At 39.2% G+C, this 13,035-nt stretch overlaps 1 protein-coding gene and 1 pseudogene across 4 annotated transcripts in view; one reads left to right on the top strand and one right to left on the bottom strand.

Annotated features, from left to right (window-relative positions):
- Positions 1 to 13,035, bottom strand: part of GRHL2 (grainyhead like transcription factor 2) — a 161,966-nt gene that overhangs the window by 119,580 nt on the left and 29,351 nt on the right. The gene's annotated exons all lie outside the window — the stretch shown is intronic.
- LOC131826534 (large ribosomal subunit protein uL22-like) lies at positions 1,365 to 1,972 on the top strand (annotated as a pseudogene).

A 13,035-nucleotide genomic window follows, 5' to 3' on the forward strand; every position in this document is an offset into this window, starting at 1 on the left:
GGGAAGGCTAAAATCCATTCAGTAAAGTTCCAATACTCATGGGTCGCTCTCCTACCTGTTGTCCATCATTCTCAACACTGATCAGAGTTGGGGGCAAAAAAAGACTATTCCACCCACGACAAACCACTTCCCTCTTTCTCAGAAGTGCAGCTTCTTTAGAGTTCTCAGGATTTCATTTTCTATCCTCTACTTCAATCTCCCATCCTTGTTTCTTTCTTGTTCTCTCTCTCTCTCTCACACAGACACACACAGCCTTTGAGATAATACAAATTCTATTCTCCACACAGAATATTTTATCTTCTACTCTGAGTGTTCAGCACTTGGGGTTTAGTCTTCATCTACTCCAATATTTTGTAGCTGATCTATTGTAGCTGGTTACTGGCATATAATCACTTCTGCTTCCCAGGGGATAGAAGGGGAATAGAAGCAATATTCTTAAAAGTCAAGTTTCAAGAAGTGACAATTAGTCTTTCTTTTTGAATCTTGGCATTTTCTCCATTAACAAAATAATACTTGCAAATGGAAACTAAAGAACCAATCATCCTAGCCAGGGTTAATGTCATGATTTAAATGCCAACAGTGTTAGTCATTTCACTGCTGTCTACCTTCAGTAATAACCCTCCTTTTGGTGCTTGCTAGAGGAAATCACAAGACATAGCAGACAGTTTCCATGTTAGAACAAGAGCTGAAATTTATTAGGACGTATCTACATTGAGCACTTGTTCTTAATGACTCTAACCTTAGCCCTTGATCCAATCCATATAGAATTTGAGGAAAATGAAATGAATCCACAAACCTAGGGTGATAACTGATCATCTTCATGTTCATGATGGTTATGTTTTAAAAAAGAAAAGATTGAATTAACTCAGTGAACATAGAGTATGATGCCCTCCACCACATAAAATGCATAGCTTTTAAAAATAATAAACTGTAAAACAAAACCTACATTTGTTGAAATTAAGATGGCTTCGTTTTAGATATTCTCATTACAAAATATGCTGATTTACTGGTTGACACATAATACCTCTCCCTCCCTCCTCCTCCTCCCCCCCCCCCACCTCTCTCCCTCTCTCACTGGTGCCCCAGCTTTGCTAGTGCCTTTAGTCCACCTATTAAGTAATCCAGAACCGAGATGGAGAGGATTAGGAAAATAATTAAGAAGCAGAAGAGGCACAGCACAGAGCACCAGAAACAACTGTAGGGAGGAAGAGATCTCAGTGGGAAGGGGAAGGAAAAGGACAAGAAAGAATTACAAAATGAAAGGAACTGGCAGAGAACTCAATCTACGATACAACTAAAACTGGCTAATCTGTGTGTGTGTAAATCAAAATTCAAAATGTTAACAGTACTCTTCCTCCCAGCGGCCTGGGGTGACCTCTGAAAATGGTTCGCTATTCGCTTGACCCGGAAAACCCTACGAAATCATGCAAGTCAAGAGGTTCAAATCTCTGTGTTCACTGTAAGGACACACGTGAAACTGCCCAGGCCATCAAGGGTATGCATATCTGAAAAGCCACCAAGTATTTGAAAGACGTCACTTGGCAGAAGCAGTGTGTGCCATTCCGTCGCTACAATGGTGGAGTTGGTAGGTGTGCCCAGGCCAAACAGTGGGGCTGGACACAAGGTCGGTGGCCCAAGAAGAGTGCTGAATTTTTACTGCACATGCTTAAAAACGCAGAGAGTAATGCTGAACTTAAGGGTTTAGATGTCCATTCTCTGGTCATTGAGCACATTCAGGTGAACAAAGTCCCCAAGATGCGGCGTAGGACTTACAGGGCTCATGGTCGCATTAACCCATACATGAGCTCTCCCTGCCACATTGAGATGATCCTTAGTGAAAAAGAGCAGATTGTTCCTAAACCAGAAGAGGAGGTTGCACAGAAGAAAAAGATATCCCAGAAGAAACTAAAGAAACAAAAACTTATGGCCTGGGAGTAAATTTGCACAGAATAAATGCAAATAAAAATTTAAAAAAAAATGTTAACAGTAATCGAAGCTGAGTTTTTATTTGCCTCTTTCTACTTTCACACTTTTCAATAGTGTTCCATGATAAGTCACACATACTTAGAAAGCACCTCCCATATGCCAGATACGAGTTTTCTAAGCCCCCAACATGGGTTAACCATTTTTTCCTTACAAAAGCCTTAAAGTCAGGCATAGTAATGATGCCATTTGCACAAATGAACACACTGAGCAGGAGGTGCTAAGTCATCTGCTCAGGGTCATACAGCAGTCAGCTTACACCAGACCTGCATCCCAGAGTGTGAGCTCTTAAGCATCCTTCCTTTCTGCCAATTCTTGACTATGCTCTAATTTCACAATCAGAAAAAAAAAGTCACAGGGCGCCTGGGTGGCGCCCTGGGTGGCAGAAGTCATTAAACTTCCGCCTTCAGCTCAGGTCATGGTCCCAGGGTCCGGGATGGAGCCCTTGAGTTGGGCTCTTTGCTCAGCAGGAAGCCTGCTTCTCTCTCTCCCATTCCTCCTGCTTCTGTTCCCTCTCTCGCTGTGTCTCTCTCATAAATAAATAAAATCTTTAAAAAACAGAAAAAGAAAAAGTCACTTGAAAAGAGGGAGCTGGAAAACAAACTGGATATAAGAGTCCAATATGACAATGGATTTCGTACATGGAAGTAAATGAGAGGATGTTTGAACTCAGAGTATTAGAAACTGTGCAAAGGGGAAGTTTATAAGGTCCTTGAAAAAAAAGACAATATATGTTTAAATTATTTGTAGAATTCCAAGGTACTAAAACATTCTGCGGGCTGTGTATCATATCAACCAACACAAATAAATTAGTGGGGAGGGAAGAAGGGCAGCAATTCCTCCTTATTCATCTTCAGCTTGACATAGCTAGAGGCCGTCTGTTTTTTAATGTCCTGTGAGAAACGTTAAATAATCGAGATGACGGAAATATAAATTAGATAATTACATTAGACACACTATATTGAGACAGCAACCCCAAATACTGTTTTTAAAGGAAAAATCATTTTTAAACCAAATTAATTTTATAAGTTAAAAAGAGAATCAATTCTTTGGAAGAACTTACCATGCTCAAATCTCTAGCAGAAAAAACAAAATACAAAAGCCTCTTTAAAGGCTGCAGGACAGATTTCTATCTCAAATCATTCCATGCGTGTACTTCTATCTCAAAGATCTCCCTGAAGTGAGAGAAGTAATCACATATATAGCCAACATGGAAACAGAAATTTTAGTGCAGTTCTAGAAGATAGAAAGCAAAAGAGATTGGAATAGAGGAGAAGCCCATATCAAGAAGGCTGTACCCAAAATCTGGTGCAAAAGGGGTTAATATGAAGTGAGAACTGGTTTTCCCACTGTACCCAGAAAACTGTAATACAGAGTCTTCGGCATCCATGACCAAGGCAGTCCCTACACAGTGTACCCAGAGGAACTAGATGCAGCGTTCACTTTTTTTTGAGAGAGAGCACGTGCTCAAGCATGGACATGCAAAACAGGCAGGAGAGGGGGTAGAAAAGGAAAGGGAGAGAGAGAACTTTAAGGAGGCTCCATGCCCACTGTGGAAGCCAACAAAGGGCTCCAACTCACAGTCCTGAGGTCATGACCTGAGCTGCAATCAAGAGTTGGATTCTTAACCGACTGAGCTGCCCAAGTACCCCAGCATTTCCTTCTTAAATATAGGAGTCAGGCTTTGAGGGACCCTAGGACCAGAGAGAAAGAAATAACTTGGTTAAATGCCTAGAGTAACTTCAAACTACCAACTGCGAACAAAGAAAAAAAGAAATTCAGCTTAAAAAAAAAAAAAATCCTCTAATGTGTTCAATCCCCATCCTACTCCCTTGGACTTCACTTGTGCATGTCCGAAGGAATCTTCCAGGTGCCCTCAGCACCTGTGGCCACTCCTGCCACTAAAGAAAACAGCCCAGCCCGGGAAGAGTGCACTCCACTCAGCTAACAAACCTTACCAGCTATGACAGATGAGGAGTCAAACTCTTCACTTATTTTGTTTTAAGATTTTATTTATTTATTTGACAGAGAGAGATCACAAGTAGGCAGAGAGGCAGGCAGAGAGAGAGAGGGAAGCAGGCTCCCCGCTGAGCAGAGAGCCCGATGTGGGGCTCGATCCCAGGACCCTGAGATCATGACCTGAGCCGAAGGCAGAGGCTTTAACCCACTGAGCCACCCAGGCACCCCCAAACTCTTCATTTTTAATAGAACTAAAAATGACCAGATATTTAAGGAAACCTGACATGGGTAAAAGAGAACCTTAAAATGAATAAAACAGCTTATTGATGAGGAAAATAATTAATGCTGGATACAAAAAATAATGTTTTAAAAAAAAGGTTATTTAACATCTACAAAGCAAACGTGGGTTACTATGAAAATAAAATAACCACAAAACAAGATACATAATTTCAGAAATCAAAAAAAAATTGTATAAGATTAAATTCAAAAGAGCAAAAAAATTAATAACCTGAGAGATCAAAGCGAGGAATTTTGCCCATTTTTAAAGAAAAAAAGGAAGCTATGAGACATAGTTAAAAGGCATACGGAAGGTATAATGTTCAATTAACAAGAGTGACAGAAGAAAGCAATGAAGATGATGAAAAGGAAAAATAAATAATCAGAGAAATAATAGAAGAAAATGTTCTCCAGCTGAAGAAAAACTTGAGTCTTAAGAATGAAAGGCTCCAAAGTGCTGGAAAGGATGATAAAAAGACATACATCTATCCTATATCCTCCAAAACCTCTTTATTAAAGATTAAATGGAAAATGCTACAAGTGGAAAAAGAACTAAGTAACTTTCAAAAAAAACAACAGTCAACCGGTCAACTTTTTGTCTGCATTACTATATTCTGTAAGACTAGAGAAGAGACAGGAATCTGAACGTGGAACTATGAACACAGCAAAAGACCAATTCTGTGTGACGTCGGCAAAATAAAGACATGTTTGGTCATGAGAGGATCCAAAACCTATTCTACTCAGACATCCCTTTTGAAGAAACTTACTTCTCCTCAATTTAAATTTTAAAAAGGCATTCATGGGCAGAAAAGAAAAGTGACAGAGCAATGAGAAAATTTAAAAATAATAATAATAATAATAAAATGTTAAATTCATTGTAAATAATTTCAGATCACAGAAATGAAATTTATGCCACTAAGAAAGGATTGTTAAGAATAATACCAAATGATGTATGGAAGTGATGAATCATATCATACACTTGAAACTAATTATTACACTGTATGTTAACCAACTGGAATTTAAATTAAAACTTTTTTTTTTTTTTTAAAGATTTTATTTATTTATTTGACAGAGAGAAATCACAAGTAGGCAGAGAGGCAGGCAGAGAGAGAGAGAGAGAGGAGGAAGCAGGCTCCCTGCTGAGCAGAGAGCCCGATGCGGGACTCGATCCCAGGACCCTGAGATCATGACCTGAGCCGAAGGCAGCGGCTTAATCCACTGAGCCACCCAGGCGCCCTTAAAACTTTTTTTTTTAAGTTTATCTGAGAAAAAACATTTTTGTGATGAGAAAACTCTCATTTTAATTCATCACTTTGGATTATTAGAGGTAGTATTCATTTTGCTCACCAAGAAAAAAATAAGTTAAACCAAATTCAAATATAATATCTGAGCCTAAGAGAGTGGCTATTTTAAAAGTATACTGAAAATCATACTTTAGGCAAGCCTGGGTGTCTCAGTTGGTTAAGCAGAGGCCTTCGGCTCAGGTCATGATCTCAGGGTCCTGGTATCGAAGCCCACACTGGGCTCCCTGCTTCTCCCTCTCCCTCTGCCTCCCCATGCTTGTGTACACTCTCTCTTTCTTTCAAATAAATAAAATCTTCAAATAAAAAGACAAAGAAAATTTTGCTTTGTATGGAAGAAGAGTAATGGATAATGAATGATGAATTCTTGATATTGATAGAAAATATAACTTTAAATATGTTTATTAAAAACTTCCGTAATTGCAATTACCAGGATAAACACAGGATGTAGAAATTTTAGAACAGCAGTTTGCATAATAGGGTCTGCAGACCCCTGGGGTCTCTTAGATAATTCAGGGGTCCAAGAGATCAAAATCATTTTCATAATAATACAACATTACTTGTCTTATTCACTCTGTTGACATTTGCACTGATGGTACAAAGCTAATTGTGGGTGAAAGTTTTTACTCCTGGCATCAATCAAGGCAGTGACATAAAGCTGTCCTTGAGTCACTGTGTTCTCACCAACAACACATATAATAAAAACAAACTGAGCAAATAAACAAACAAAAAGTACTACTTGGGAATGTCCTTGACGAAGCAGTATAAAATACTAATTTTATTAATTTCAAACTCTGGATACACATCTTCCTAATATTCTGTGTCAAAGTGGGCAGTACCGACAAGGCACTTCTGCCTACTGAAGAACAATGACTGCCTCGAGGAAAAACATTTGTGCAATTGTTTGAGTAGAAGCTGAACTAGCTACTTTTTTTCCAACCACTTAATTTTCACATTAAAGGCAGACTAACAGACTAGGCTTTCAGACTTGTGTGTTTGGCTGACATTTTCTCAAAAAGAAACCAGGTGTGACTCTGTCACTTCAAGGAAAACAACCGGCAGTATTTGTTGCCAATGGCAAAATTTGAGCTTCAAACCAAAATTATAATTTTTGAAAACCTGCCTCCACCCTTATTGATCTCTTTCTAATAGTTAAGGATTTCCAAAGAGATCAATGGCGATATTAATAGATGTGACTTTTTCTGTTAATGTATCATCAAACATGTTAACATTTGCAAGTTCTGAATAACTAAGTCAACCACTATTTCCAAATGCCAATGCATGACACGATGAAATCATACACAGGTAAAATATCTATTCAAAGTGCAAGGCAGATCCAGGAATTTTAATGTAACAGAGAGTACAGAAAGTTCACTGCATGATTTTGGTTTCCACACTGCAACGAACCTTTAAGAAACGATCAGTTGTCTAATTTTGAGGCCATATCAAAGAATATCTACAATTATCTGAAAAGGCTATAAAAATGTTTTTTCTTTTTCCAACTATCAGTGTGAAGTAGGACTTCCTTCATACACTTCAACCGAAACAACATTTTGCAACAAACTGAATGAAGCAGATGAGAATACAGCCTTCATCTATTAAGCCAAGAATTAAAGAGAACTACACAGTGTAAAACAGGACCACTCTTCTCACTAAATTCTTTTGTTTCAGAAAATTTAATTTTTCACTTTATGTTAGTATGTAGTAGGTTTATAATTATTATTTTAATTAAGGTATAAATATATTTTTTAAATTGCTCATCTTTAATTTCTAATATGGCAAATCTTAGTATCTATTTATCTATCTAAAATCCACACTAACACAAGCTTTTCAGGGACTTCAATAATTTAAGAGTGTAAAGGGATTCTGAGAATTAAATGTTTAAGAACCACTACTCTAGAAAATCACTAGAGAAAAATAACAGAAAAAGAAATATCCTTCAACGAAAGAAAAGAATAAAAATGATGATATAATACAGGAAAAATAAGAGCTTACATATCAGCAAATTGCAACAGTGAAAATGAATTAACTCTGCCTTTAATAGATAGATACTTTTAAACTGAATATTAATACTACGAAAGAAACCATATTTTTTTTAAGCTTTCATGATACGTAAGAAAATTGACACTGTATCAGGCCATTAAACAAGATCACCTATTTAAAAGGATTCTTACAATACAAACTAAATTCTCTGTCCACACATAATTAAATTGTAAATTAACAAAAAAAGGTGGATTTTAAACACTCCGTAAACAGAAATTTGAAAACACTCTTCCAAATAGTCACAGGTCACAAAATAGTTCTTAAGAGAAATTCTTAAAAATCAAAATTAAATTATAAAATACACCTTACACATTGTGGGATATACATAAATTAGCACCTAAAGATAAAAAGCATTTTATATCTTTGAACGCTTTTATCAGAAATTAATAAAAGCTAAAAGCCAAAGAGTTAAGTATACACAATATTAGAAAAAAAGTAATAGGGCACATGTGTGGCTCAGTCAGCTAAACGGCTGCCTTCAGCTATGTCATGATCTCAAGGTTCAGGGATCGAGTCCCACATCAGGCTCTCTGCTCATCAGGGAGTCTGCTTCTCCCTCTGCCTCTGTCCTTCCCCTTCCGCTGTTCACATTCTCTCTCTCCCAAAAAAATAAAATAAAATCTTAAAAAAAAAAAAATAGAACTACTCCAAAGAAAGAAAAAAGGATTTACTACAGATAAAACAAATTAATGAAGATATGATAATAGACAATTTTAATCAAAAGTCAGTTCTTTGGGGCGCCAGGTGGCTCAGTCCGTTAAGTGTCTGCCTTCAGCTCAGGTCATAATTCCACGGTCCTGGGATCGAGCCCCGCTTCGGGCTCCCTGCTTGGTGGACAGCCTGCTTCTGCCTCTCCCTCTGCCTGCTGCTCTGCCTACAGGTGCTCTCTCTCTATCAAATAAATAAATAAAATCCTTTTTTAAAAAAAGTTCTTTGAAATGACAAAGAAAACTAAAAACTGGCAAGAATAATCAAATGTTAGGGAGGAAAAGAAGACATAATTTCAGATGCAGTTCATGTAAGAATTTCTGAATTCTTTAATGCTAATACGTTTGAAAACTTAGAGAAAATAGAAACAGTTCTAGAAAAATATAGTAAAAACTGATTGAATTATTTGGAAAGAGAACAACAGTAACTTTACAGTGGAGAAATCTGTCAGCTACTACTTAAGCAAATGATGAAGGATGACATCACCAGTGATGTCACGATGTGAGGAGGACACTCCATGTCAGTGGTAGTCTTCCCTAAAATCCGTAACTCCAGGCTAATCCTGGGGAAAACCTCAGACACATGCAAATGGAGGGACATTCTGCTGAGTACTTGACTATTGATGACTATTGTATCAACAGTGCTTAGGGGCACCAGGGTGGCTCAGTCTGTTAAGCGTCTGTCTTTGGCTCAGGTCATGATCCCAGAGTTCTGGTATGGAATCCTGCATCGGCACCCCTGCCCCTGCCTCTTGCTCGTGTGGGAGTATGCTCTCTCTCTCAAATAAATAAAATCTTTAAAAAAAAAAAAAAAAAGTGTTTCACAAATAAGCATGTGAGTCAATAAGTAAATAAATAAGGTTAAGAATTAGAAAAATAAAAACAACACTTTCAGATGAAACTGTGAGTGATGTCTCTATTTAGTAGATTTTATCTAATATTGTTTATGCAACTGAATATAAATGGAAGAAAAGACCATCTAGCTGATAGAGCAGTACTGGACTGACAGAATTAGCTTGAGGGAACTAGTAAGTTGGGCCTTTTCCTCTTTGTGGCATCCAGATTTCTTGATTTCCTCTTCTCCGCTTCACACATAAAAGCGGGTCACAGAAACGTTTATCTGACTCGTCACTCCAAAGCATGAGCCTGCTACTGTGCACCTTTCCCTCCTCACCCAAACGGAAAAGCTCCCTGATTCCTTTCAGAATAGATTTCCGCCCTGTGAACTATCCCAGTTTCTAACCAAAAGGTCTACTTAGAAGAGAAATGACATTTTTAAAAGCATCTCATATTTTAAGCAATTTGTTCTAAAACCACTCAGAACTAGATATAATCTACGCATCTATGTATTTGTAAGGACTGCCGATGGCCTGAGGTAAAACTTGTTTCCACATTTATGAAGAGAGTCGCAGCATGTAAGTGCTGAAAGAGATCGTCATCATTACCCACTCCAAACTTCTCGTTTTACAAATGGGGAAACTGAGGTCCAGAAAGATCCTAGCCCTTCCCTAGGACTGCACAGGTGTCTCTACTAACATCAAAATGATTAGAGGACAAGTTACAGGAAAATATATACACTACTGGTTAATTTGTAGTGCTTTCTGGACAGATAAACACTCTTCTATTTGAGGAGAAAGTGAAAATTATATCCGTCTTGGGCAAAAAAGTTCCCTCCTCCACCCACACCCCTGACCTTAATTTCTCCCTCAATTCACTGAACAGACCTTTATTGAGCTCCTTTTGTGTAACAGGCGCTGACCCAGGAACAGGGGACACAGCACCAACCAAGTAAGAAAATATCAGCTATTTCTTCCTTCCTTCTGTCTTTCCTGACTTCTAACCAGTAATCTTGTCACCAGAGCTTCCACTAGAAGCCAACAAAAATCTAATCCTGGTACTCACAGTTGAGGTCCTTTTTCCGCAATTAGGCTCCAGTCCTTAGATACAGGAGAACAGGTATAAGATGCAACAGAAAATTGGACTGCGGAAGGTATGTGTTTCCTACACAGAGGTGCTTCTATTTACAAACCCTGCAAGGAAGACCACATTGACTGACAGGCTTAGCTGAGTGCCAACTACGGGCTGGTACTGCTCTGACTACTGGGACCCGGTGATGAACCCCAGACGCAGTCTTCGCCCTGGGGAAGCTTTTGCAGATGAACACATCACTGCAGGTGTGACAAAGTTGAATGATGCAAAAGCAGAGGGTGCCGTGAGAGAATCTGTCATGTGGGTCCTGTGGTGGCCACAAACACTTCACAGTCCTCCAACCAGAGAAAGCACAAGGACCAAGGAGCCCACCGCCAGCTCCGAAATCTACCATGACATTCGTGTGGGGGCCATGCTTTCTCATGGGCTGCTCCTAGCCAATCCTTGCACAGGGCAGGACTTCCAGAACAGGCCCGGTCCTGGAAGGCAAGGGATTCCTCTTATGGCGGACTTTGGTGAGAAGACTTCCTGGCCGTGCCCGAACTTCCTTAGAATGCAGGGGAGTCTTGTAGGCTTCCACTCCACATTCCTTCCCTCTCTCCTTTGCTGGGGGCCGCATTTGCTTGGGGGCATCTGACAGCCCTCCCCATCGCTGCCAGCTCCCTCCCCGTGTGTTCTCACAGGTGGTTGCCCTAAAGAAATCCTTGCATGTTTAATCCCATCTCAGAAAGTGCAGACTAACACAGACCTTTGTTTAGATTGAGATGGACTGTTTAGGATTGGGTTACTGGGGAACTGAGATTCTGGGGTGCCTGGGCGGCTCAGTCAGTTAAGTGTCCGACTGATCTTGGCTCAGGGCATGATCTCAGTGTCCTGGGATCCAGCCATTGGTTGTTGGACTTGCTGCTCAGTGGGGAGTCTGCTTCTCCCTCTCTCTCTGCACACCCCCCTCATGATCATACTCGCAATCTTACACTCTCTCTCTCAAATAAATAAATAAAATCTTAACCCCAAAAAAAAAAAAAAAAAGGATTCACTCTGTCCCTCTTTCTCTCCCTCCTCATCCCAACCTTCCTCTCTCTTTCTCTGGGGGGGGGGGGGGGGGGAGGGAGACATCAGTCAGATGGAAGAAAAGGAAAAGGGAAGGAGGGCATTGCAGGAACAGCATGTGCAAGGTCCCTGAGGCAGATGAACCTTCTCCCAGCCGAGGAACTAAATCGAGGGCAGTGTGTAACTGGACTGCAACATCTCAACAAGAAGAAAGCAGGGTCTGGTGAAGCCTCAGAGATGGACAAAGGCCAGATTATGTAAGAATTTGTCATTTAATTCAAGAATGTTAAACTTTTTTCTAAGTGCATGGCGTAGATAGATAGGGTCTTGAGCAATGGAACAACCTGATCAAATGCATGCTTTACAAAGATCACTGGGGCCGCAGTAAACGGATCAAAAAGAAGTGTTAGGAAATCAAGAAGGAGGTCACTGAAATGGTTCAGTAAAGAGATAAATTAAGGATTATTTCGGACCTAATGGGAAAAAAATCATTTCTTAGGGTCTCCCTTAATATTTCATGGCCTTTTGTTGATCTCCAGGCATGCGATAGTTTATGCCTTATTTTTAATTTAGGTGCCAAGTCTTTACTTCCACCATCTTTGTGCACATAGGTATCACATCCGACTCAAACTGTAATCTCACATAAGACGTGATTTAGTTCATACGCTTCAAAATTAACAGAAATACCCAATAGTAAAAGCGTTAGACTACACCTCTATCCTTAATAGATACGGAAATAGATTACAGACCCATAAACGTTCCACACGGAAGTAATGAGAAAACCCATACAAAGTCCATGCTAAACACAATGATTACACAGGATGTTCCTCCTTTAAAACAAAATAGGGAAAAAAGTAGGCCTTACTATGTGATAAACGTCACCTAAAATTTAAATGCTGGAATAAAAACCAGTGAAACTTTGGTTTGCCTTATTAGAATTTAGATGGGCTTCTGAGAACACTATCAGAAAAATAAGAGCCAATTAATTTTTGTCCATCTTCTGGAAAATTATCAGAGGCACTCAGGTATCCCTCTGTGCTTGAAGTTTTAAAGGATGCTCTAATCTTAGAGTTGTACACATTATGTGAATGAATATGAATATGCACATATATATACACAAGGATCTTTACAAAAACACAGTGGTTTCAGGGGTGTGGTGTGTGTGATGTGGGTGAGGGGGAAGCGTATCGGAAGAAGCAGCAAGAAAAGGAAAGCAAGAAAAGCACAAAAAACACTACCTGTAAGGCAATCACACTGTGCATTTATGCAAATTATGTGTGTATAAAATTATATACATGTAAAAACAATTTAAAAGAAGGAAGGAAAAAGAAAAGAAGAAAAGAAGAGCAAGGAAGAGAAATGAAGAAGAGCTGGGAAGAGGGATGGAGAGAAGAAGGAAGGAAGGGGACGGAAAGAATTGCTCTGGCAATAAAAATGTCCGGGCAAGCAGATGAGGTGTTTTATTCGTCTGTGTGTCTGTGTAGGGAGACCTTTACTTGGCCATTACAACAAGTTCCAGACAATTTTTAAGTGCCGTTTAGTATTCAATCACACATACAAAAATATGTGTATGAATATGTCAGAGAATATGTAAATGAATATTTAATCTGCTCTTGGATTTGGGAATAATTTGTTAAGAAACGATGAAGAAGCTATGAAGAAAAAAATAGGTAACTCTGACCACTTACACATTAAAAACGTGTAGGGATTTCAGTTTAAACACATAGAAGTGGGGCTGCGATGTGTGTATCTCAGAAATTCCCCAGTGAAGGAGCACAATACCATGT

This window comes from Mustela lutreola, chromosome 3 (genome assembly GCF_030435805.1).
Source record: "Mustela lutreola isolate mMusLut2 chromosome 3, mMusLut2.pri, whole genome shotgun sequence".
In the NCBI taxonomy this organism is placed as follows: Eukaryota; Metazoa; Chordata; class Mammalia; order Carnivora; family Mustelidae; genus Mustela; species Mustela lutreola.